The sequence below is a fragment of the Bactrocera neohumeralis genome, unplaced genomic scaffold (assembly GCF_024586455.1).
Source record: "Bactrocera neohumeralis isolate Rockhampton unplaced genomic scaffold, APGP_CSIRO_Bneo_wtdbg2-racon-allhic-juicebox.fasta_v2 cluster10, whole genome shotgun sequence".
NCBI lineage: Eukaryota > Metazoa > Arthropoda > Insecta > Diptera > Tephritidae > Bactrocera > Bactrocera neohumeralis.
The window spans coordinates 24,620,353-24,648,018 of record NW_026089623.1 but is presented as its reverse complement, the minus strand read 5'-3'; the positions used below and the strand labels follow the sequence as shown (position 1 = coordinate 24,648,018).

The 27,666-nt window shown below is 35.2% G+C and overlaps 1 protein-coding gene across 8 annotated transcripts in view; it reads left to right on the top strand.

Annotated features, from left to right (window-relative positions):
* LOC126765259 (uncharacterized) overlaps positions 1-27,666 on the top strand; it is a 255,305-nt gene that overhangs the window by 156,772 nt on the left and 70,867 nt on the right. The gene's annotated exons all lie outside the window — the stretch shown is intronic.

Below are 27,666 nucleotides of genomic sequence, written 5' to 3'. Positions count from 1 at the left end.
ATAGTCCAATTTTCACAACAGCTATATAAGGCTTCCTCATACCATCTCGATCTTAAAATTTAATGTCTCTGGCATATTTAGTTATTGATTTATCGCGCTTTTACTAGTTTTTAACAATACCGTTATATGGGGAGTGGGCGGGGTTATCCTCCGATTTCATTCATTTTCACACTGTCGGTAGACGTTTTTATAAGATTTATACTGAGCAAATTTGGTTGTTGTAGTTTGAGTGGTTTAGGAGATATGTACATTAAACTTGTTAGAGGGCAGGGCCACGCCCACTTTGTAAGAAAATGTTGCCCACAGGTGCCCCTTGCTATTGGAATCCTCTGTACCAAATATCAGTTTTATATTTTAATTTAATGCTTAGTTATGGTACTTAATGTGTTTTTAGGTAATGGCGATTTGTGGGCGTGGCAGTGGTCCGAATACTCGCATCAACGAACTCAAACTTGGTCTTTTTTGTACTAAGAAAGCTTCATACCAAGTTTCATAGAGATATTTCCATTTTTACTCAAAATTCAGCTTACACGGACGAACGGACGCACAGACAGTCAACCGGATTTTAACTTTTCTCGTCACCCTGATCATTTATATACATATATGTATACATATAACCCTATATCTATCTCGATTAGTTTTAGGTGATACGTACAACCGTTAGGTGAACAAAACTGTAATACTCTGTAGCAACTGGTTGCAAGAGTATGAAAGGGCTCTGTTCGGGTATAACCGACAATTTCATAGTCTTGTAACTTGCAAGCATCAACCAGTAACGAAGAGCTAAGTTCGGATGTAACTAAAGAACCACTTACCACGACCAAAGGCAGGGAAATAACTTAAGGAACACAACGTCCACCAAAGGATAGGAAACCAAGCATTTATAAATATATAACTCATACACTGACCTACATACATATTCGGCATAAGTTTTATCAGAATGACAATCATTATTTGTTGACCAATTTTACATATTAAATCGGTATTAAAATATTGTATATTCAATATTACATTTTCAATTAATTCTGCGGAAGTTTGAAAATATTTTATAAGATATATGCGAGTCTCTGAGTTTTATGACGACATACCACCACCAATATAAGAAGAGTAAAATTAAGTAGATGTTTCAAAATCCTGATATTAGTTGTATAGAGTCTAGGTCAAGTTTTCAGGCAAAAAGACACACCGTTATTATAAACTACAGCCTTTCAATTTTATTAAGACAAATCATATATTTATCACACATATCACATATTATCTGATGAAAAGGTATTCGGTTACTATCAATTACAACTCTAATAGATCGTACTACTAATAAATAAAACCCTGTATAAGTTTTTCCTTCTCTTTTGTATTCTGTATAAATGAAAGTTAGTCCTTGAATAGAAGCCCTTAAGTAAAGACGTGGCTATTTATTTACATATTTTTTCATTTGTTCTATTTGGTGATTCTCGGCTATATCTGCAACATATGTAGGTTATGGGCCTAGGGTATTGTTTCCCATGTAATGGTTTCGTTGTGCAAATGCGTGTGTCGCGTTCAAAACATTTTTTCTGATAATATAGTAAAACATGTACATACAAACATAAAAATAACAAGTAAGGAAGGGCTAAGTTCGGGTGTCACCGAACATTTTATACTCTCGCATGATAAAGTGATAATCGAGATTTCATTATCAGTCAATTACATATTTTTGAAATACGGTATTTGTGTTAAGTTTTATTCCGCTATCATCATTGGTTCCTAATGTACATATATACTCTTATTATACAGAAAAGGCATCAGATGGAATTCAAAATAGCGTTATATTGGAAGAAGGCGTGGTTGTGAACCGATTTCATATTTCGTACATGTCATCAGGGTGTTAAGGAAATATTATGTACCGAATTTCATTGAAATCGGTTTAGTAGTTCCTGAGATATGGTTTCTGGTCCATAAGTGGGCGAGGTCACGCCCATTTTCAATTTAAAAAAAAAAAACCTGGGTGCAGTTTCCTTCTGCCATTTCTTTCGTAAAATTTAGTGTTTCTGACGTTTTTTGTTAATCGGTTAACGCACTTTTAGTGATTTTCAACATAACCTTTGTAAGGGAGGTGGGCGTGGTTATTATCCGATTTCTTTCATTTTTGAACTGTATATGGAAATACCTGAAGAAAACGACTGTGTAGAGTTTGGTTGACATAGCTGTAGTAGTTTTCGAGATATGTACAAAAAACTTAGTAGGGGGCGGGGCCACGCCCAATTTTCCAAAAAAATTGCGTCCAAATATGCCCCTCCCTAATGTGATCCTTTGTGCCAAATTTCACTTTAATATCTTTATGGCTTAGTTATGACACTTTATAGGTTTTCGGTTTCCGCCATTTTGTGGACGTGGCAGTAAGCCGGTTTTGCCCATCTTCGCACTTAACCTTCTTATGGAGCCAAGGAATACGTGTACCAAGTTTCATCATGATATCTCAATTTTTACTCAAGTTACAGCTTGCACGGACGGACGGACGGACAGACAGACATCCGGATTTCGACTCTACTCGTCACCCTGATCACTTTGGTATATATATATAACCCTATATCTGACTCTTTTAGTTTTAGGACTTACAAACAACCGTTAAGTGAACAAAACTATAATACTCTCCTTAGCAACTTTGTTGCGAGAGTATAAAAAGGAAGTGTGAAAGCGGCACAGTTGAATCCTGATTAGAATCGCAAGCGTTTGCAGTGTGGTCGAAAAAGGGGAAAAATCTTCGAATAACCCAAACAAGAAGACTCAAAACATGAAGTGTTTAAATGGCGGTCAGCGCGTCATATCGCCGCGAACTGTAACGTAAAGAGAAACAATTTCGATCAACACAACCTGGATTCTTGACAGCGGAGCAATATCGCATATGTGTAGTAATCGAAATTTGTTCATTTCATTAGAACAGCATAAAGAGAAAATCTCTTTGGCTGGAAATAAATACATTACAGCTGAAGGTGTAGGAAATGTGCGAATAAGTTCACAAAAGAGTGACATTATTCTTCAGAATGCTCTATTTGTGCCAAATATGTGCAGTAATTTCATGTCAGTCGCGAGAGCCGTAGAAAATGAACTAAAAGTAGTGTTCGATAAAAACTGTGCAAAGGTAATGAATGACAGCGAAATAATATTAAAAGCAAAGAAAGTGAACAAACTTTTCGTATTTCAATGCGAAAATAACAAGTGTTTTTATTATTCGAATGATAAGGCGGTATCATGGCATGAACGATATGGACATTTAAATTATGGTAGTCTGCAGGAATTAGTGAATAAAGACATGGTTCGAGGTATAGTCATTTCTGAAGAATACAGAAAATCGTGCAAAGATATTTTAGGGCTAGTGCATACAAATGTGTGTGGTTCTTTTCGAACAAAGTCTCTCGGAGGCGATCGTTATTTCTTAAATTTTATAGACGATAAAACAAGGAGAATGTGTGTGTACTTTTCAAATCTAAGGAAAAGGTTTTGGATAAATTTAAAATGTTTAAAAACTTAGTAGAAATGCAAACTGAGAAACGCATTAACATGATTCGTAGTGACAATGGACGTGAATTTGTAAACAAAACTTTGATAATTTTTTGAGTGAGTGTGGTATAAAAAGGCAGTTGACGGTGCCATACACTCCACAGCAAAATGGAGTTGCCGAAAGAGCAAATCGTGGAAATGGCACAAAGGATGTTGTTGCAAAGTGAAGTTGTTTGTTACATTTAGTTTCACTGGGTATGTGGGGTTATACTTACGTTGAATTATGTATCCTTTTTTTTGATTTAAATTAAAATGATTTTCTTTTTGAAAAATGAAATTTTATATTTATATGTTTTTTCTTTTGCAAACTTCAATAAAATCACACACAATGCTATAGTTTTCTAAATTACCCACTGCTCTTTCTACTGCGCACACTCACACGCGATCGGACGGGATTCCAGCTTTGAACCAAAAATTTAAATGTAAATGAACGATCAGGGGTCGAAAATCTGGCGAAACGTTTCTTATACCGGCGTAAATCGAGGGCCACCCCGATCTAACCTTTTTGATCGGTTGGGTGGTGAAAACGATTATGGTGTGTAGTGTGGTTGGTTAGATGTATAGTATGATGTACATAGTATGGTTGTGTTTGTTGCGTGAGTTTGCGTGGTGTGATGCTGTAAGTTGTGTGATGAATGTTGTGTTGAGGGGCGAGATATCATGAAGTCGCCCCACTAGGCGAATTAATTGCCCAGAGTGTTCACTACAGCGCTGAAGCCCGTCGCTTTTCGCTGGTTGCGACGATTACGATGTGGTGATGTCTGCGAGCGTGCACCTCAAGACGGCTTAGAACGATGGGCTCTCCAGCGATGTGTACCTGTTTCCCATGTTGACTGTGCCGCTGTTGACTATGCCGGTGACCGGCGTGCGTTGACTGATCAGGTCGTCGAGGGAAGCGGTGAAACAACGTGTGATGCGGTCGGTGGTAATATTGACATGACCCGTCGGACATACACTCCAAAGTAGCTTGCGTGTCTGCCAAGCACGTCATGCAGTGGCCGTGGGCTCTAGCGATCTGTTGGCGCTGAGCGGGCGTCATGGTCTGGAAGATCGTACATCTCTTTAGGAAATGGGGTCGATGGCATAAACTGCATCGTGGCGGTACGTATTCCTCGAAGTGCTCCTCTCTTGAATCCCTGACTGGTGGAACGGATGATTGGTTGGGCGGGCTTGTGCCTTTTTGCCTCCTTGGTGCGGCGATGGGTGTAGCGGATGCTGTATTCGCAGTAATTGCGGACCTCACCGTTTGGGGATTACTGCGGATATCTTCTACGTCCGATTCTAGTGGAGTAGGAATATGTATACTAAAACATGGTTTTGCTAATAGTATGAAGTGTGTTATTCGTTACGTATATGTATATATATATATATATTAGGATGTGTCATTCTGAGTCAACCTTTTTTTTCAACTGAAAAACAGGCTAAACTTTCGAAAATGTGAAAAAGAAAGTCACTCTAAATATGAGCCCTTAATATTAATATTAAGAGGTGCCTCTTTCAAATTTTCTATTTTCCATATAAATAAAATGGAAAAAAATATTTTTTTTTGTGGTTATTGTGCGCGATGGCTGCCAGTAGGGATGGTAAATTCGATTCCGATTCTATTCGAGAATCGAGTTTTCTCGTAAAATAATTGATTTTTCGGAATCGATCTTCAGTAGTCGAAGTCGATTAAGAATCGATTCTTGTTATTCGAAATATATACTTGATTATCTCAATTAGGCGATTAAACATAGTGATTTGAAATTTGGAATGTCTTCAATAAAAATAAGAAAAGTTTCTGAGAATAATATTTTTTTCGGGGACATTTCCAAAGTTTGAAAAGTGAACTTTCTGAATATGTGATGGTTAACTTTGAGAAACGAAAATTAGTTGGTGAAATTTTAGTTTCAATGAAAAAACGAAAATTCCTATGTAAAATGTATGGGAACCTAAAAAAATGGCTACCCCTAAGAGTTAAGCTACAGCGCCTGGCTTGAGGGAGAATTTTTTGTTTGTCAATCACTAACATTTGAGGGGTTAAGAGTTGAAAAATAACTCAAAATTTTTTTTTTGAAGCACCCTAATATATATACATATCGGGTGATTTTTTTGAGGTTAGGATTTTCATGCATTAGTATTTGACAGATCACGTGGGATTTCAGACATGGTGTCAAAGAGAAAGATGCTCAGTATGCTTTGACATTTCATCATGAATAGACTTACTAACGAGCAACGCTTGCAAATCATTGAATTTTATTACCAAAATCAGTGTTCGGTTCGAAATGTGTTTCGCGCTTTACGTCCGATTTATGGTCTACATAATCGACCAAGTGAGCAAACAATTAATGCGATTGTGACCAAGTTTCGCACTCAGTTTACTCTATTGGACATTAAACCAACCACACGAATGCGTACAGTGCGTACAGAAGAGAATATTGCGTCTGTTTCTGAGAGTGTGGCTGAAGACCGTGAAATGTCGATTCGTCGCCGTTCGCAGCAATTGGGTTTCGTTACGGTGAATGGCGATCGCTATCGTTCGATGCTAACAAACTTTTTGTTGCCAAAAATGGAAGAACTGAACTTGGTTGACATGTGGTTTCAACAAGATGGCGCTACATGCCACACAGCTCGCGATTCTATGGCCATTTTGAGGGAAAACTTCGGAGAACAATTCATCTCAAGAAATGGACCCGTAAGTTGGCCACCAAGATCATGCGATTTAACGCCTTTAGACTATTTTTTGTGGGGCTACGTCAAGTCTAAAGTCTACAGAAATAAGCCAGCAACTATTCCAGCTTTGGAAGACAACATTTCCGAAGAAATTCGGGCTATTCCGGCCGAAATGCTCGAAAAAGTTGCCCAAAATTGGACTTTCCGAATGGACCACCTAAGACGCAGCCGCGGTCAACATTTAAATGAAATTATCTTCAAAAAGTAAATGTCATGAACCAATCTAACGTTTCAAATAAAGAACCGATGAGATTTTGCAAATTTTATGCGTTTTTTTTTAAAAAAAAGTTATCAAGCTCTTAAAAAATCACCCGATATATATATATTTATTTATATATTTATATTATACTTTTATTTGTATGTATTATATATGTATATGTATTTAGTTGTTCATCATTAATCGCGTTCATTAGGTTTTTGGTTTGTACGGACGGATTGTAAAACGGTGTATTTTGAATTAATTATTGATTGATTTTATTTATGCGCTTGCGTTCGCGGAGTTTCAGTGACTGGAAACACAATTTCACTAGTGGTCGAGTTAGTAGGCCAGTTTGTGTTCGTACATCTACTACTCTTTTATGACCATCTCGTCCCCGATGTACCTTTTCAATGCGGCCTAGTCGCATTCGTCCTGTATGATGACGCATTCGCCTGCACTGGGTTCCTTCTGGATCGTTTTCCATCGATGTCTCTTATGGAGATCTTTGAGGTAATTTTCCTTAAATCTAAGGCTGAATTTATGATGAAGAATTTTAACCTTTTCCCATCGATTTATTAAAGAGAGTGAGTCTCCTTCTACCTCTGGAATGGCGAGAAGAAGCGCTCTTCTGAGGAAGCGTCCAGGCGTAAGGGCTGTGAAATCGGAGGGATCTTGCGAGAGTGGTGATATAGGTCTTGAATTTAATACGACTTCGATCCGAGTGAGTAATGTAGTAAACCCTTCATAACTGAATTTATGATTACCAGCTGTTTTCTTTAAATGGAACATAAAGCTTTTTACTGCTGATTCCCAAAGTCCGCCCATGTGTGGAGAACATGAAGGTATAAACTGCCAATCGATCCCTTAGTGTGCATATTTTTTAACAATTTCAGGGGAGACTTCTTTCATGAAGTTTAAAACTCTTTCTCGGTTGCTCTTTGACTCTGTCCGTCCGTCCGTCTGTCCGTCCGTCCGTGCAAGCTGTAACCTGAGTAAAAATTGAGATATTATGATGAAAAGTGGTACACGTATTTCTTGGCTCCATAAGAAGGTTAAGTTCGAAGATGGGCAAAATCGGCCTACTGCTACGCCCACAAAGTGGCGAAAACCGAAAACCTATAAAGTGTCATAAATAAAGATATCAAAGTGAAATTTGGCATATAATATTTCCTTAACACTCTGATGATATGTACGAAATATGGGTGAAATCGGTTCACAACCACGCCTTCTTCTAATATAACGCTATTTTGAATTCCATCTGATGCCTTCTCTGTATAATATATATGTACATTAGGAAATGAAAATACAATTCAATACTCAAAGTACACAAATTGATCTAATCTAATTAATTTTACAGCAAAATAAAAAAATATGTAAATGACGGATAATGAAATCTCGATCATCACTTTATCATGCGAGAGTATAAAATGTTCGGTGACACCCGAATTTACCCCTTCCTTACTTGTTAATTTAGTCGCGGTATATAAAATTCTTGTCGGACCATTTGCTGCATCAAGCGATGCTCACCATGTCGTCAAAGCTGGTGAAGATATATTAAAAATAAATGAGTAAAAAGGGATTTCTCAGGTACAATAATGGGATGCCGTTCGTTGTAACTGAGGCTGGAATTCCTTGCCCTTGCTCTTATTAATCCCTTAGTGCCCAAGAATGGATTTAAGACGAGAAGAGAGCTTCCCTTTTCGAGTGGTCGACCACCCTTTCCGGTGGTATTATATTCCAAGCGGGTGACTTTGGCCAGAATTCTTGTAATTCTGTTAGCCATGTGGGACGTTTCCACCGGAGTGTAGTGCTGGTGAGGTGCAGTGGCTTGCAACCTCTTGTCCCAAGATCCGCTGGGTTATCTGCACTTGCAGCATGTTGCCATTTTGCTAGGCTAGATACAAGAGGTGTGCAGATATTTTATTATCGTACTGAGTGCGTACGTAAACTGTTGCGCAATAAGCCATTTTCTAGGCATCACAGAAACCGTGTAATTCTGCGTTAATGTTAGGGGTGAAATTTACCCATCGAGGGATTCGAATTTCTGATATAGTATGCAAGTTGCCAGCAATTTGAACCCATTTCGTTAAACGCACAGGTTTTGCCTGTTCATTCCATTCAGTGCCATCTTGCCACAGTTCTTGAATGAGGATTTTCGCTTAATCATTATTGGCCATTATTGGCCATCCTGCAGAGTCTAAAAGTTTTGCCACTGAGGAAAGTATTTGGCGCTTGGTTATGGCGGACATTGCTGATATTGACTCAATTGTATATGAGAATTTATCTGTTATCGCATTCCATTGAATCCCTAGGGTTTTTGTTGTGCTGGCCGTTTCAAATTTAAGGAAATCTGTATCTATTAAGTCTTCCTTTTTTATGTTTTTTAATATTTCGAGTTGATTTGATGAAATTTTCTTTAGGGGGAATCCCGCTGAATTTAGTGCTTTGATCACTTGAGATAGTGATTCGCACACTAATGACAGACTGTGGCCTGATAGAATATCATCAACGTATTTTTTTGTTTGTAACACAGAAGTTGCTAAGAGCAAATTTGTTTCACACGTTTTTGCCACTTTATGCAGTGTCCTAGTCGCCAAATAGGGCGCGCAATTGATGCCAAAGGTGACGGTTTTAAGTTTGTAGTCGCTTATTGGACTATTACTTAATTTGCGGAAGAGTATACGCTGGAAATCTTGGTCATCTTTATGTACTAGAACTTGTCTGTACATTTTCTCTGCATCCCCATTAAAAACATACTTAAACATGCGCCAATTTAGTATTAGCAGCATGAGATTAGGTTGTAAGGTTAGGTCAGTGTATAGTACGTCGTTGAGTGATTTGCCTGAGCTTGTACACTTTGAGGCATTGAAAACCACTCGTACTTTTGTTGTGATTTTATCAGGTCGTAATAACCCGAGATGTGGCAGATAAAAATACTAATATTTACCTTTAGATACTTTTTCACATGGTACAGCTTCTTCCATATGATTGAGGTCTTGATATTCGTCCATCACATTAACATATGCTCATTTAAGCTCACTTTTCTTTATCAGGCTTAGAAATTACTGGACTGCCGATATTCTAAGGTGGCTTTGAGCTATGGTTTCAGAAAAAGTTGGTTTGAATGGTAGTCGCACAACATAACGACCATGTTCGTTTCTTGTTGTTGTGGAATTGTAATAGGCTTCGCATGCCTGATCTTCTTCTGAAAGTTGGGTAGTCTGAGGTAATTCTTCTACTTCCCAGAACTTTTTGAGTTCATTATTTAAATATTCGTTTGAAATATTTTCAACTTCAGTTGTAAAAGAATTAATTTTTTCTGTGACTTGGCCACTTAATATCCACCCAAAGATTGTATTTTGGGCTAACAATTTATTGGATATTTTTTCAATACCTTCAAGAATTATTTGAGGTATTATGTCGCTACCTAAAAATAAATCGATTTGTGATGGGGTATGGCAGTTGGGGTCTGTTAATTTGAGATATGAGCATTTTTCCCATTGCTTTTTATTTACTTCACAGCTTGGAAGCAAATTTGTGCATCTTGATTTTTGTGTTTGAATTTTGTATAATTCTTCCGCCTATTCATGAAATTTGGAAATTTGAATGTTTTGACAAGCAATTTTAACCGATTTTGAGCTTTTTGTGTTAAAATTTTTTTGTTTTTGTTAATTTGAATAATTCTCCTCCATGTTCAATAGCGATGACCGCAGTGGGTAAAAGAATTTTGCTTTCATTTTCTGAATGAAGAGCTTGAATTTTTGCTGCTTTAGAGCAACATGGTTGTTCTTCCCTTTTTTCGGGATTTGAGATTTCGGGATTACCACTTTTGGTTGTAGTGACTAACCCGGTGGTTTTATGAAATTGATTTTGTTTCATATTTTGAAAATTTGTAATATGAAGCAATGAGTGGTGTCTTAGTTGAGATTACACACAATTAAATTTGCTTTCACAGTCTTTTGTCCCGTGACAATTGGACAGACATTTGATCCAAAGCTTATGTTGTCGAACAAGATTGTTCCTATCTGAAACAGACTTTTTTATAAACTTCTCGCAAGATCTTATAGTATGACCTCCTTTACATATTTCACATAATGATTGCCAATGATTTGTTTTATTTGACACAAATGTTTGGCTTCTATTAGCGTGCCTATTATATTGCATATTATTGCTGACTTGGGGTTTAAAAAGTTTTTGGCTTGACCATTTGCTCAAAATTGAACATGTTCGTTGCTACCAAAAGACGGAAATATTCTAGCTATTAAAATAAATTATACAGTTCACATACATTAGATAAGGCAGACAGTATAAAACATACATAAATAAACAAATAAATATATGCATTTATAACATTCATACATATATGAGGCACGTATGCATTAATATGTAACACGCATGCAATCAAGAAATATAAGCAACATATTTACTTAGGTTTGGGCAATTGATTACAAATACACATGTGCACTTGAAAACAACCTAAACCATGCAACATAAATTATATGACAACACACACACACATGTATGAGTTAGCACCAGCTAAGTTGAAACCAACCCAGCAAGAAGACTATACGTTATATAATGCCATAAACCTGCCGTATAACTATGGATAGAATGCGTGAAAAATTCGAATAGTTTACATCAGTTTGTACAGAGGCATGGGAAGATTCTATCGCATACTTTGAATACGTGTGAGTTGTCTATCCTTTTTCTTTGCATACAAATTTACCATCACTTTGTCATATGCTCGTCTCTTTTTAACCGATGGTAGGATGGTATAGTAGTTTGATGGTAAAGTAGTATGATGGTAAAGTAGTACGATGGTAAAGCGATGGTAAGGTAGTATGGTATACTTATCCTTTTATCCTACTCCATATAAAATAAAACAAATACAGGTTATTTTTATTATTCATTGCATCCGTACATATAATATATATATATTACAAATAGTACATATTTAAATAAATAAAAATAAAAAAAAATAAAAATAATTGCATCCATTGCATTCATACATTATTTAAAAATTGCACCTACTTTGGTTGTTGTTGTTCCGACCTGGAATTAAAAAACATTAATTATTACTAAAATTTTGGAAAAGAAATAACTTACCGTTTATTTAAAGATAATTTGTTTTGGCGGTACCTATTGTAGCTAAGGTCCACCACTCTTCTTAATGCCCGTTCAAAACCTGGCCGTCCTTCCATTACAAATACATCTACACAAAAATAGGAAAAAATTTTATAATATAATTTTATAATATAATATAAGTGATTTATATAATAAATACTTGCCTCAATTTTGTCGCTGTCAATGTGTATAGCTGATTCCAATATTTTTAATTCTTTTTTTTTAACTAACGATTAAAGATGCGCGCGCACGTCTATTCACTTCACAAGTTTTCACACAAATGTGAGAAATGCAGTTTTCCACTTTGATATATACTGATTACTTCTACTGATACTGATTACTTCTTACATCAAACGACTACAATGCATATCTGCATATAGCACAACCATTCTTGTAGCACAACTGTGGAGGGAGGGAGTACGAAATATATTCCCAACATGTGACCTGTTTTCACATTCACGTAAATTTTTATTTTTTTTTTTTTAAGATTTGCTTATTTGTTGGTGAATACGTTAGCGAAGTTTTGCTGGGAAAGCTAACACCAACACTATTGCGCTAAGTCAACAATTACAAAGAACTGGGAAATAGCCCAGACGCGCGCTCAGCAAAATTGTCAACATCAGCAGCGCAATATCCGGAATAAGGAATAAGCAAAATAAAACACTTGCAACAACATCCGGCATGCGCCGACCAATACCAATTGCTGACACAGGTAGAAATAGGGTATATTTAAGAGAGAATAAGTAGAATTAAGTTTTTAGTATTAATGTTTTGGCGATTCAATAAAGGTCTTGCGACCAACGAAAAAATCTTTTTTTTAGACTTGTACAATACAAGTCGATAACTTATGTATAGTTGAAAACAACCCCAAGTGGTGAGCCGTACATCATATATATTTAATTAGATAACTAAGAACTCAAATATAGTATATAAGGTTTACAAATTTAAAAATAAAATTAGAATGAAATATTTCTCAGCTTGAATAAGGTCTTTGTTTTCCCCCCACCAGTGGTAAAGATCTAAAGAATCTTATTTAAGTTTTAACGTTTGATCATACAAATCAAACAGTTTGATTCTATAATTCAAACACTTTTATTTTGTCAACTCGCTCAGTTATTTCGTACTGAATTATTAAGAATTCTTTCATTTGATGCCATTTTGGTGATTTCAATTTAATACCTGTATCTAAGTCTTCCTTTTGAGTGGTAACTACTCTCGGAGGAGGAGTAGTGGCTCTACATAGCCTTAATAAATTTATTTGGTCTAATATCATTGCCTTCGTAATTTCGTATTTTTCGAGTCAGTTTTCATATTTAGCTGACGCCGAAGCTCTTATATTTTCTAGAAGTTCAGCATCGTCAGTATCTAGTACTGTATCGTATGCTGCCAGAAGGCGTGCCCATATGATATCTATGCTTTGAATTTTTAAATTTAGAACCGGTTCTGTATTGTCATTAATAGGGGAAGCAGAAAATTTTGTGCAGTATCTAATAAAACTGTCACTTTCAGTTATGAACCTTTACACTGAATTATCTTTGGTCTTTCTTTTTTGTTTGGCACCCTGCTTTGAGCATGTAGCTTCTGCAGGTGTGCTTTGTGATCATATCATCATGAGCCAATTTTGGAATTTCAAATAATTGAGGTGCTCTTGGTTTAACTTCTTTCGATTTCTCAGATTGCGTTTATAGAATTAAATTGTAAGCTTTGAGCTTAAAAATGTTTTGCTTTGAAATACAATTAAAAATTGCTAATGTGCGCAAATGTGTAAATAAAAATTTTTATTATTAATTAATTAAATTATATATGTAAATTTGCGAACATTTGATATTATTTTTTTTGCCGTGTATCAGTTAAACGTATCTGCGATATATTATTTGTGTATTATTTTTTGTGCGTGTATCTTTTGAGATAAAAAGAACGCAAAAGAAAGAAAATAATAATAACCCAAAAATATACGTATGCACATATGTATATATGCATATAGTTATGCTTTATGTTTGTATGTCTCTTTGTCGTTTCCCTTATAGTTTCGCACAATTGTTATATATGTACATATGTATGTAATACGTATGTGCAATATAGCGAAATGCGCGGAACAATGGTACTAAATAAGTATACAATTTTTTTATATATTTGTAAATATATAAACATTTAAATGTGTAAGTATGTATGCAAATGTTTTGTTAATTGCATCTGCATACGTTGGCTCAAAAAGAAGGCGAAAAGAAAATTACGATAAGTAATAGATGTACACACATATATACTATAAGTATGTACATATGTATATATGTATAAATTCGCATACGTACATATGTACATATGTATGTTAATTTTAATTTTCCAATGTTTGGATATGAATATCCTCCATGTACATATATGTTGAATTTTCTTTGTTCCGTTTTAACGCGTTTTTTTTTAAGTTACTGGTATTACTTGTATGTATGCATTTGTAACTTTTTTTTTGTACGTTGGTATATATTTAGAGAGAATACGTAAGAGATATACACGAGCGAAATGGTTGGATCGCGATATACATACATATGTACATATGTATATACAGTAGCGGACAAAAAAAAGAGGACACCTTAGAAATGTGTGATTATTTGATTTTATTTAAAAATAAGGAAATTTATGAAAAAAATTTTCATGAAACACGATTCATTTAAGTATTCGAAACAAAAACAAATAATTCAATTCAAAATAAATATTTCTTTTTTATTAGAATCCGAAACAAAATATTTCCGATATTTCAATTTTAGTAATAATAATAGAGACATTTTAGAGAGTTAATAAGGTTACGCAATATAAAAAATGTTACTTACCGATTTGGCTCGATGGCATGGCGCAAAATCATCCTGAAAAATTATGTTGTCCACATAGAAAAAATGCTCTTCAATTGAAGGGACCAGGTTTTCCTGTAAGGCCTATTGGTATTTAATGGCGTAAATATTTCCATCAATCAAGGTCAAATGTCCAACACGATGATAGGAAAAACACCACCAGATCATCCGACTTCCCCCCTGCCTGACGGTACGTTTGACACACTCATTACTGAAAAGTTCACCAACTCTTCTGTGAATGTACGACATTCCGTCTGTAGCGAAAATGTTAATTTTGGACTCATCTGAAAATACGACTTCTCTTCAATCTTTCTTGGTCCAGGTTTTGTGCAGTTTCGCCCACTGATGTCTTTTGGTGTTTTAAATCTGTTCTGAATACTAATCCGCTTAATATGGTGGTCGTCCTTGGTAGTAGTCTTCTTCGGGCGTCCGGAACCCGTTTTGCGTTTTAAAGACTTAGTCTTCGCATATTTCTGAAGGAAAGCCCCGAAAGTAGTTTTGCTAAAATACTCTAATTTTACGTATACTCAAGTTTTTCGATCGCAAAGCCTAAATTGTGACTTTTTCAACTTCAGTCAATTTTGGACTTTTTCCACATTCATTTTATTTTCAGCCATGTGTATACTCAGGAATATAAATAACAGCGTTTTATTGTAGCTGAATAATGTACTTACTGAAATAAATACTTACTTGTATAATAAAGTTGGATTTGTTAACACTACATCGATTTAAAGACACTACAACTATGTGTCCCATTTTTTTTGTCCGCTACTGTATATGGACATACATAGATATCCACCGTTATGTTGTTGTTGTTCTTTTCGTTTTTCGTTTGCTTATATGTTTAAGCGATCCTGTTTGTTGCTTTGTTAGCCGAAATTTGCAAGTATGAATACTTGACCTTGAAAATTTGGTTTGGCTTTTTTTTGTAGTGTGTTTGGAGACACGAAGTAAGCTTGAAGGCAGTTGATTTATGTAATATTTTATTTATAATACATATGTTAATTGCGGAATATAATTAGGCTGTTCACGATAAGGTGGTTATCGGGTTATGTGGTTATGTGATTAAGTAAACAACAACAAAGTGCGGTATGACAAAATAACCAACCTAGACCCTTGTTTACAGATTCTGTGGTTGTTTGCTTATTTCCAGTGTTAGAAAGTCGTTGAAATTTTACTAAATGGCAGCACAACAAATAAATAAAACTAAGCGAATGGCATTTCCATTTAGATTTTCTTATTGGAAAATCTGCTATTAACAGCTATTTTTTGTTTACAATCAGCAAATCAAAACCGAAATAAAAAGCATCGAAAAGCATCAATAATTATCAAAAATTGTTATTTATACAAAGAATTTTTTGAACCCTTAAAATTCGGATTACTTAATAAGCATATACCTTCAATAAAGTCCATTTCCTGAATAGCAGAACTTATTTTAAATTCGATTATTTTGCTTTTTAAACTTTGCTTAGGTATTTTATAAGTAGGAATTTCATTGAACTAGAATTGTAAACAATGAATAGCTGTTTGTGTAAAAATAATCAAATAACCATGCATAGGATGTTCACGGAGCACAGAGGTTATTTTTAATTTAATAATCACATAACCCGATAACCACCTTACCGTGAACAGCCTAAATATTTTCCGCGCAAAGTTTAATGGCCCATGTATATGAACATATAGTATGTATGTATGTACCCAGTTAGAACAGTGACGGTCATGTTACCTAGTGACATGCCGGTAACGCGTGCCGGTTTAATTGTCACTTTTTCCTATCACGTTCTTAAGGGCGAATCAAAAAAGCTCCCAAAACTTTTGTATACAAGTGATCTTTTATCACCTTCTCGCTCACATATTTTCTGCTGTAATAAAACTATATCCTTCCTTCTCGCACTTTCATTAAATTTGGTATAAATCAACAAAACTGCTTTCAGGAAAGCGTGACGGTGCATTCTGCAATAGCCTAGTGAGTAAACCACTCGCTTGTCATTCCTTCAACCTAAAGTTCGAAACTCTAAAATATAAATATTTTTTTTCTTATAAAATATAAGTTAACTCGAAACGCAAACCACCAAAATACCAAGTCAGCATTGTCTGCCTAACATCCGTTTCAGGCAATGCTGAACATTAACACCACCCCAATCCATGACCAACGGCCCGAGTTATGATCCAACGACAAGCAACAACAAACGATACGTACAAGCTACCGTAGCCGTGGGATCCGCTGACGCAGCATATAACGCAAACAAGCGACGACTTACACTACACGCAAGTCGACGTATCGTGGGATTCGCTGACACTGCATCTGACAAAACATAGCAACGACAGCGACGATAGCAGCGACGACGGCAGCGGCAGTGAGGACGGCTTAGGCTTAGACTTAAGAGTAAGAATGTTTTAGAGTTTAGTTCTGATCGAGCCTGAATAAAGCGCACTAGTGCCTAAAAATAATTGGCGCCCAACCGGGTAAAGAAGTTACGAAAGATTCTCCAGAAAGTAAAAATCACCAAGGTATTTTGCGGTGGAGTGTCTTTAATGACTTCAAAGGACCCAAGGACTCACAGAGAATCGCTACAATCTTTAAAAACGTATCCTACAAGGACTCCAAGGATCCGAGGATTCATCAGAAAGCAGTTTATAATAAAAAACATGTTTCGAGTATTGTAGGTAGAGTGCTCATTAAAATAAAAACATTATAATTTCTTTTGAATTAAAACTAAGTTTTCAAAATAGACGGAAAAGAATTTATTTTAGAAAATAAGGAGCTAATCATAAAATTTTGTGAAACAAATTTTCCAGAGTTTAATAAAAAAGAAACAGTGTAGTCTTTTCTCAAAAACATTCTGTTTAGAAACAGAATTTGTGAAGAAAATTGTAATAAATAACTGAAATTATCTAGCCATGTCAACAAAAGAGTGTGATTGATTGATTCGACTATAGGAACGGTTACAAGTCTATTCAATTTTAATTTCCAAGTCTATGAGTCACTCAGAATTAGAAAACCTCTTAGAAAGAATTATTAAACTACAGGTGACCAGTAAAATGGATTCAAATCAGGTAACCGCAGTGGTTCAAGCAGCCGTCTGAAGCGCTCTTGAACAACAAAGACAGACTTTCGAAGTTAAGCTCCAACGATTAACGGAGCAAATGACTACATTGACCACTGGTCAAACGCCAAAAATATACCGACCGGTAAAAATATTACCGAACGTAAGGTGTGACGAACCCCTTGATCTGGTAAAATCATTACCAGAATTTGACGGGCAAATCAGTACATATGTGTCTTGGCGACAAGCTGCCCATACATCTTACGAAGTTTTCAGAAGTTACGAGGGAAGTTCTAGACACTACCAAGCAGTTGGTATAATTAGAAATAAAATAAAAGCTTCTGCTGATGCCATTTTGGCATCCTTCAACACTGTTTTAAATTTCGACGCAATAATCGCGAGACTAGACTTTACGTACGCAGACAAACGACCGATATATTTAATCGAACAACAATTATCCACCTTACGACAGGGTAACCTATCTGTGCTTCGATATTTCGACGAGGTGGAGAAAATATTAACTCTCCTCACGAATAAAACCATAAAGACCCATGAGGGTCAAGTATCAGAATCAATTTGCGAAAAATATAGAGCGGACGCTTTAAGAGTTTTTATATCAGGCCTTAAAAGACCTTTATGTGACATACTATTTGCCTCTCGCCCTAAAGACCTACCTAGCGCTCTGGCATTAGCCCAGGAGGTTGAGTCAAATAGGGAAAGGTACTTATTTGCTTCAAATTTCGCAACGTCTATTGAAGACCAATATAAACTAGGAATAAACAATAATTCGGAGAAAAAGATGCAACAGCAACAAAAAAATCCGCATTTTGCAAATAAACAGCACAGAAAAAATTATACTAGGACTAACAAGCAAGAACAAGTGACCCCCATGGACGTTGGCCCATCGGTTTCAAGACTAAGACAAAATGTAAATTGGCGTAGGGAACCATCACAGAGAGCCAACCAATACCAACAACTGAATCAAAGTAATAGTAGACAGGGTTATAGTTCAAATCAACAGCAGGGAAAACGACAGGCACATTCAGATACGGTTACTGGACCAAAGATGCAACGCATTAATACCTTAAATCAAGAAAAGGTTAGTGGGGCAACTTTTAATCAGGAAGCCGAAGATGAAGCTGAAGATCTCGAGGAGGAGCAATTGAATTTTTTAGGGGGAAGTCCCTACTCCCGTGGATTGAGCGAGGAGTAGGTTATCGAGGCAAAAAAATTAAATTATTAGTGGACACAGGAGCTTCGAAAAATTACATCAAACCAATACCTGAGCTAAAAAATATAATTCCAGCGTCCACACCATTTATAGTAAAGTCTTTGCACGGCAATAGTCCTGTAACACAAAAGTGTAGAATTAAGATGTTTGGCGTAACTGCAGTTTTCTTTATACTACCAAATATAACAACATTCGACGGCATAATTGGGCTCGATTTGCTCAATCAGGTAAACGCCCAAATAGACCTCAGTACGGGTACAATAAAGCACGATTCTGGAACTGAAAAGCTCTTGTTCCATGAATGTAAAAATGTAAACTTTATCAACATAAAAAGTGAAGAAATTCCATCTTCAGTTCGTGAGCAATTTTGTGAAATTATCAAAAATAGAAATAAGGCGTTTGCTGACCCTAACGAGTCACTACCCTTCAACACTAATATAATTGGTACAATCAGAACAAAAACCGATGAACTTTACCCATATCCTATGGGTGTAGCCGACTTTGTAAACAAAGAAGTGGCTGAACTTCTCGTCAATGGTATCATTCGCACCTCAAGGTCCCCTTACAATAACCCAATTTGGGTCGTCAAACGGGAAATAAGAAGAAACGTCTTGTGATTGATTTCAGGAAACTGAATGAGGTCCCAGTCGAAGATAAATACCCTATGCCAAACGCAATGGTAATCTTGTCAAACTTAAAAGGTGCACAATATTTTACCACCCTCGACCTTAAATCTGGGTTTCACCAGATCGAGTTAGCAGAACCGTCAGCGGTACTTACCTTTTGACTTTCGATCAGTTAGTAAAGGTAAATACCCCTACTCGCACTCCTGGCACTCCAACGGCTCAAAGAGTCAATATTTTAGGACATATAGAGACATTGAGTTTGAACTATCTTAATGAAATAAATGCGGAAAATATCAACCATATTGGCGCTCTTCGAGGAGAAGTCAACTCAACAACATTGCTTTTTATAGTAACGATAGCGTCAATCTCTATCCTAGTAATCTTGCGACTTGCTCTAAGCAAATATAAAAAACACACCGCGAAAAAGGCAATGAATGTCTTAGTAAGAGAGGTCACCGAGCGAATCGTGGACGATTCCCACTTAGGAAGGGAGGAGTTAACTCGAAACGCAAACCACCAAAATACCAAGTCAGCATTGTCTGCCTAACATCCGTTTCAGGCAATGCTGAACATTAACACCACCTCAATCCATGACCAACGGCCCGAGTTATGATCCAACGACAAGCAACAACAAACGATACGCACAAGCTACCGTAGCCGTGGGATCCCCTGACGCAGCACAAATATAACGCAAACAAGCGACGACTTACACTACACGCAAGTCGACGTATCGTGGGATTCGCTGACACTGCATCTGACAAAACATAGCAACGACAGCGACGATAGCAGCGACGACGGCAGCGGCAGTGAGGACGGCTTAGGCTTAGACTTAAGAGTAAGAATGTTTTAGAGTTTAGTTCTGATCGAGCCTGAATAAAGCGCACTACTGCCTAAAAATAATTTATATATATATTTTTTTATTAATTTTAATAATAAAATAATTTTATTTAGATTTACATAAAATTCATTTCCTTCATCTTTTGACATTTTTTTAATGATATAAAAATTATTTCTATAAATTCTTATATAGATACAAAAAATAATATATACATATACATAAGTATATCAACAAAATTATAACAATATTATATTTATCATTCAGATTTTCGCTTCCTATATTTTTTTTGCTTAAATCTATGGTGGCTCATTTCGATGGACTTCCGCATTTGTTGCTCGAAATTTGCAAGTCCACAAGTGATGAAAGAATCTATAAAAAATGTAATGAAAAATCAATTATAAGTTTTTTTAAATATTGCATGTGATTTTCAAACTTGTAAGTGAAAAGTTGTCTAGAGGACCATATTGCTTGGTACAGTCAGTTAAATTGAGTAAACCATGTATATTGTAACTAACTAAATGGTCAATGCATATATTTCCAAACAAATCAACGAATTCATCCAAGATTTGTTGGGCAACATTGGCTTCAGTGCTATAAGACTTATTGCATGATAGTAGCCTTATACCTGCGTGCAATAAGAGGAAATGGTAGTAATGGTCACTACCAATGCAATCCTTTAGGACAAATATACCTACATATGTATATACAATAAGAACTGCCTAAACTCTGTCGCTTTCCAATTGCTGATTTCATCTAAACTTCTACATATTCGACCGAATTCTGAAGGAACTAAATTGGAAAGAAATGTTATTTTTTCGTTAACTTTGCTTACGTTTATATTGCCTCTTTTAATCAATAATTGAAGCAACTTTTTACATACACCAAGATCTACAAGGTGAATTGGGTCTAAAGGAAATTGGGAAACCATTTTGAAATTTCCTGACTCTAAAATGCTTTCTCTACATTTAAAAGGATTGATGTGATGTGATCTGTCACTTCTTTTTATAAAAGATTGGTCAGTTCTTAAATGTTTTATTTTCTTTGAAAAACAAACCCTCCTTTCTTTGTAGTCACCCACTTGATCACATTTAGAACAACTACTTTTTCTAGTGTGCGATTGCACACCTGTAACAAAAGCTCGAGCGGGAGCATCGCAGCAAAACAAACGAATATCAAATTTTTTCTTCCCAGGATAAGTACTAACCTGAAGACCATTTTTTTTTTAATAATTTACTTCTTCACAAAAAAAAAAGGTTTTTCTGTTCCAGAAAAGCACGCAATTGTAAACGGCAATTCGTTTGGAAAATTAACTATCGATGCTAGAATAGGCCACAATACTTTCTTCGAATTCTTGAATAATTTCATGCTATCTATTCCCATATCTAGCACAATGTTATTTTCACTTTCAAGTTGAGGAAATGAATTTTTCTCAAAATGATTTTGGATTCCTCTACATAAAAAAGTTCCACTTGGAATCGTTTGAATATTTACTTTTTTTCGGCTGGTACCTAGGAGAATTTTAGACGTTAGAGGTAAATCTGTGCAACCTATTGCTTGCAACGTTTGCAGAAGATCGGTTACTGCATTATGGGATACCCTATTTCCCAAAGCCCAAGCGTTTAATTCTAAACTAAATGAATTCTTTTCTATCACTTTTAGAATTTCGCTATCACTATTATTCCTATCACTAACATAGCTATCACTGCAATTTGAAGAAAAATCAAGGGAGCTTAGTGAACGGCATCCCTCCACATCAGGATCACAATCAAAATTTACATCTTTTTCACAAATTTTCACAAATTTAGATGCACTAAGATTAAAAGCCTTTTTTTCTCGGCTCATATATGCACTAAATGTATTTTTCTTCATATTGAATTATTATTTGTTTTACTCACCCTTTTTCCAAATATTATCTTGAAGACACAAAATATTCACAAAAGTTAAAGAAACACAATTATAATATCCGTAGGTTTAAATATTTATTTTATTCTCAGCTATCGACGCGTTTGTAACCGAATTCTTTTTTTCTTCGAATTCAATTTGTCACAACGAACAAGAAAACGTCAAATTCACGATATCATGCTGTACGCTTTCACATCCATCGTTTTCAATCAGCGTTTGAAAAACTACGCTACTCTCGTAGCATTTCATTTTACTCTTACTACCGCTCTCACTTTGTCGGGAGCCGCAGCATAGCCTTAGCATAACAATGGAAAGTATGTGCTCTACTCTGCTCCGAGTTTTGTTAGGTAAAAAACTATAGCTGGAGCGGGAGCAAAAAATTAAATTCTGCGCAATGCTCTGGCGTAGCGGTAGCAAAAAATTGGGAGCGGTAGCACAGCAGAGCAAATGAAAATTTTCATGTGCTACAGCTCCCGAATGTGTTTGTTATTTTTTTTCTTTTTTGCTATTTTCTGGCATTTACAAGTATGGTACAAGTTGGTATATAAAAGAAAGTCGTTTATAACTCAAGAACAGCTGAACCGATTTGGCTTAAAATTGGTGGGGAGGTAGTTTAGAAGCAGGGTATGGACATAGGATACATTTTATCTCTTTATGCAAAAATTCAATACAGCTCATAAATACAAAAATTATATTTCAAATTATAAGCATTTGTTCAAAATTTATGTAAGAATCATTTGAAAATTTTTGTAATTCAAAAATAGAAAGAAATAAGTAAAAATTTTCATTTCCAAACATGCTTAGTATATGGGTTATACAGATTTTGCTTCTTAACCAGGTAGTTTTTTTTTAAGACGAGCCCGTCCGATATATTTAATATCACAACAAAAAATGGCATCGGAATTTTCATCGTCAAGGCACTGCGGATACTTTGCTAGATTATTGGTCAAGGACGCAAATGCATTCATAACAAACCAAACGCGATATCTAACGTAAAGATAAAGCGGAAAAATTGGAGTGTTGATAAAAAGGTTTATTACAATTTTAGAAATACAGAAATCTTTTCGATTCTTTGCAATATACATTGAAGTATGTATATGCGTACAATTTCAAACTGATTCTTCGTAAAAAATTATAAAATTTTTAAATATTGGAAATGGTAGAATAGAACTGCAAATACACAGTGCAATGGATTAACACATTCGCGTAAATTGCGGGAATTCCCGTCATTCATGTTTCCTTCAATAAAACAATTGCGGGAATTCCCGCGCTATATTCCCGCAATTTCTTCCGCACATATAAAAATGCCATAAAATACCTCTGATCTGTAGGAATTTAAAGATAAAAATCAGGATTGTAGTGTATTTTCTATGGAAAATTTTTACATGCCTCGGTCCAGTTCTTAATGTAAATATTTAGGGCCAAAATTTTCAGGGAATTTTTTTTGGGGTATTTCCAAGGAAATTTCGTGACAGGACTGAAAAAAATTAATAGTTCAAAAAAAAAAAAACACTCTAATGTATATAAAAAGGGGGAAAGTATATGTACATAGTTAAAATTAATTTCGAAAATGCATAGTAATTGAGTATTGTAATACATTTGGAATAGATGATGTTTTTGGTAATATAAAATTGGTAAATATTTTACATAATAAAAAAACATTTATAATTTATTCAATTATTATCTAATTCACTTTATTAATATATTTCTTAAAATATTTGATTTTAGATTTATAAAGGCACTTGACGCAACAAGTGCCAAAATGATTTGCATAACATTGTTTTGTTTGAATTATTCAATTAATTCAAATATTATGCCAGAAAATAGCAAAAAAAAAAAAACAACAAACACATTCGGGAGCTGTAGCACATGAAAATTTTCATTTGCTCTGCTGTGCTACCGCTCCCAATTTTTTGCTACCGCTACGCCAGAGCATTGCGCAGAATTTAATTTTTTGCTCCCGCTCCAGCTATAGTTTTTTACCTAACAAAACTCGGAGCAGAGTAGAGCACATACTTTACATTGTTATGCTAAGGCTATGCTGCGGCTCCCGACAAAGTGAGATCGGTAGCGATAGCATAGCAATAATTTTAGAAATTTTGCTGCTACGGAGTAGTAAATGAGAACCCTGTTTTCAATAAGCGGTGACAGCTAAAAAATTTGTTTGTCTTCTTTTGTTTTATTTTTGCTTAACATCTGTTGAGTGAAGAGCTTATAATATAAAAAAACAAAAGACACAATAGATTGACTTCTTACTCATTTCAAAGATTTGTGAGAAAGTGTTAGTGACAAGTAAAAATTGTGTAAATGTATTGGAGTTTCAGTCACGCAAGTTTTGCTGGGTTGAGTACATGTACTTATGTATGTATTTGCATTTTTTTTCTCACCTTTGCTTATTTATTATAGGCGATCCTGCTTGTTGCTTTATCAGCTCAAGGGGTATCACCGAAACTTGCAAGTAAGAATACTTGACTTTGAAAAACAATTTTTTTTTAATAATTATAGTGTGCTTGGAAACACAAAGTAAGCATTAGGCAGGTACCCGAATTTGTATACCCTGAACAGGGTATATTAAGTTTGTCACGAAGTTTGTAACACCCAGAAGGAATCGTCGGAGACCCTATAAAGTATATATATAAATGATCTGTATGTCGAGCTGAGTCGATTTAGCCATATCCGTCTGTCTGTCCGTCTGTCTGTCTGTATATATACGAACTAGTCCTTTAGTTTTTAAGATATCGTTTTGAAATTTTGCAAACGTCATTTTCTCTTCAAGGAGCTGCTCATTTGTCGGAACGGCCGATATCGGACCACTATAACATATAGCTGCCATACAAACTGAACGATCGGAATCAAATGCTTGTATGAAAAACTTTCACATTTGATAAGATATATTAACGAAATTTGGTATATGTTATTTTCTAAGGCAATAATGTAATCTTCGAAGAAATTGTTCAGATCGGTTAACTATAGCATATAGCTGCCATACAAACTGAACGATGGGAATCAAGTTCTTGTATGGACAACTGTCACATTTGACACGATATATTAACGAAATTTGGAATATGTTATTTTCTAAGGCAATAATGTAATCTCCGAAGAAACTGTTCAGATCAGTGAACTATAGCATATAGCTGCCATACAAACTGAACGATCGGAATCAAGTTCTTGTATGGACAACTTTTACATTTGACGAGATATATTTACGAAATTTAGTGTATATTATTTTCTAAACCAACAATGTAATCTCCGAAGAAATTGATCAGATCGGTTAACTGTAGCATATAGCTTCCATACAAACTGAACACATAGTTACTAACAGAAATGCACCTGTGAAGGGTATTTAGCTTCGGTGCAACCGAAGTTAACGTTTTTTCTTGTTTTCATTTACTTCGGTACCTATCTACATATTCACATACATATGTATGTACTTATATACCGAACTGTCTAACTGGTTTACATTTGGCTGTATTCCGAATTACAGCTCAAACTGCATTTTAAACATACATATGTGCATAAAATAATTATATTATGAATTTAATTGGAATGCACTCACTTTTTTCTCCGCCAAGCGTTTATGGTAGCAATACTTACATATGTGTACATACATATGTATGTCTTCATTCATTCTAGTGCTGAACACAACGCTCGCGACAGATCGCAAACGACATCTGTCAAATATTAAAATACCTACGTTCTTATGGACACTGTTATTTTGACAGCTGCACGGCTACACGACTGCAGGCCGGCAGTTGTTGTTCTCGCTAACTTCAATATCTTCTTATATTTGCCAACGACAGTAGGACGACAGTAGAGTTGACAGTAGAATGGAAGATAGAAAGAGGAGGTAGAGTGGTGATGCCACTGATATGTAAAATGTAAAATAATTCACAGCTCTAACAAGCTTGGCGTTATTTTACAAATAAAAGCATAAAGTTTCTCTATTATAGCTCTATTATATCATTTGTAATAACAATTGATAATTTAAAACAAAAATTTTTACCTATTTACTTATTTTTTGCATACAAATTTTCACTTAGTACAAAATATTAAAATTTCATTGAAGTGCAAGGTATAAGTATGGACACAACGAAATTGTGTACATACAAAATGGACAACTGCGTTGTTTTGTGTACATGACGGCAATTGTTATGTTGCTGCCTTCTTACAAATGTTTATGTAGTAAGATGCACAACGCCATTTTCAGTTGAAAGTGTAAACACAATGGCTACGACAGACTGCAGCGGCACGACAGTGAACTGAAAACGTCGTTGTTCATCTTACTACATGTACATTTTGAGAAGCAACAACAACACAATGGCCGGCATGTACACAAAACAACGCAGTTGTCCATTTTGTATGTACACAATTTCGTTGTGGCCATACTAATACCTTTCACTTCAATGAAATTTTAATATTTTGTTCAAAGTGAAATTTTTTATGCAAAAAATAAGTAAATAGGTCAATATTTTTGCTTTAAATTATCAATTGTTATTACAAATGATATAATAGAGCTATAATATAGCTATTTTATGCTTTTATTTGTAAAATAACATCAAGTTTGTTAGAGCTGTGAATAATTTTATATTTTACATATTAGTGGCATCACCACTCTACCTCCTCTTTCTATCTTACATTCTACTGTCAACTCTACTGTCGTCGTACTGTCGTTGGCAAAAATAGGAGGATATTGAAGTTAGCGAGAACGACAACTGTCGCCCTGCAGTCGTGTAGTCGTGCAGCTGTCAAAATAACACTGCCCATAAGAACGTGTGTATTTTAATATTTGACAGATGTAGTTTGCAGTCTGTCGTGGCCATTTTGTTTACACTTTCACTGTCGTGCTGCTGTGGTCTGTCGCCGTCATAGTGCTCAGCACTTCTATGGTTACTTCTCGTTTTCTCTTTTTGGTTTTTTCTTCTTTGATGTTTTCCGTGTTGAGTTTTTATTCCCTTCCCACGTTGCTTATAATCCTAATGTGCTCTGCCGTATGTTTTGGGGCTTTGTTTTTATTGTTGCTTGCTTATTTGGATTTTTACCGCGCCCGTATATGAGTTCTAGTTTTTTCGTATATGTTTTGCTTTAGTTGGTTTCGCGCCCGTTCCGTAGATTTGATCACTTAAATATGTGTATGTATGTAAATTTTTACTTGCGCCAACGCGGGTGGTTTTTAAAAAGATGTGAATGTAATGAGTTATGTTCAAAAACTAAACTGAAGTATCTTTATTTCACTTATATTTATACAATTGATTTCTTAAGCCTAGATACAGAGTTTCATCTTACATTCTAAGAAGTACAGACTTAGGTGTTAGATGATGTGCTGTCTAATTCTACTTAAAGCGTGCGACTAGTTATAGTTTATGGCCGTATACTCCCCCACCTCTAAATCGAAGCGTCCCGTCTTCGAATATAAATTCTGTAAGTTATTAATTTGTGTCGATAGTTTTATTAACATTTTTTCTTTTTCTTTTGAATTTTTTATTTTATATTAATATATATGTTATTACTTTTGTAATAAAATAACCTAATATGATTATCAATAATAAAGTACTAAATGTTATTAAAGTTTTCCAATCTTAAATCAATATTTGTTGTTTCAATATATTCTTT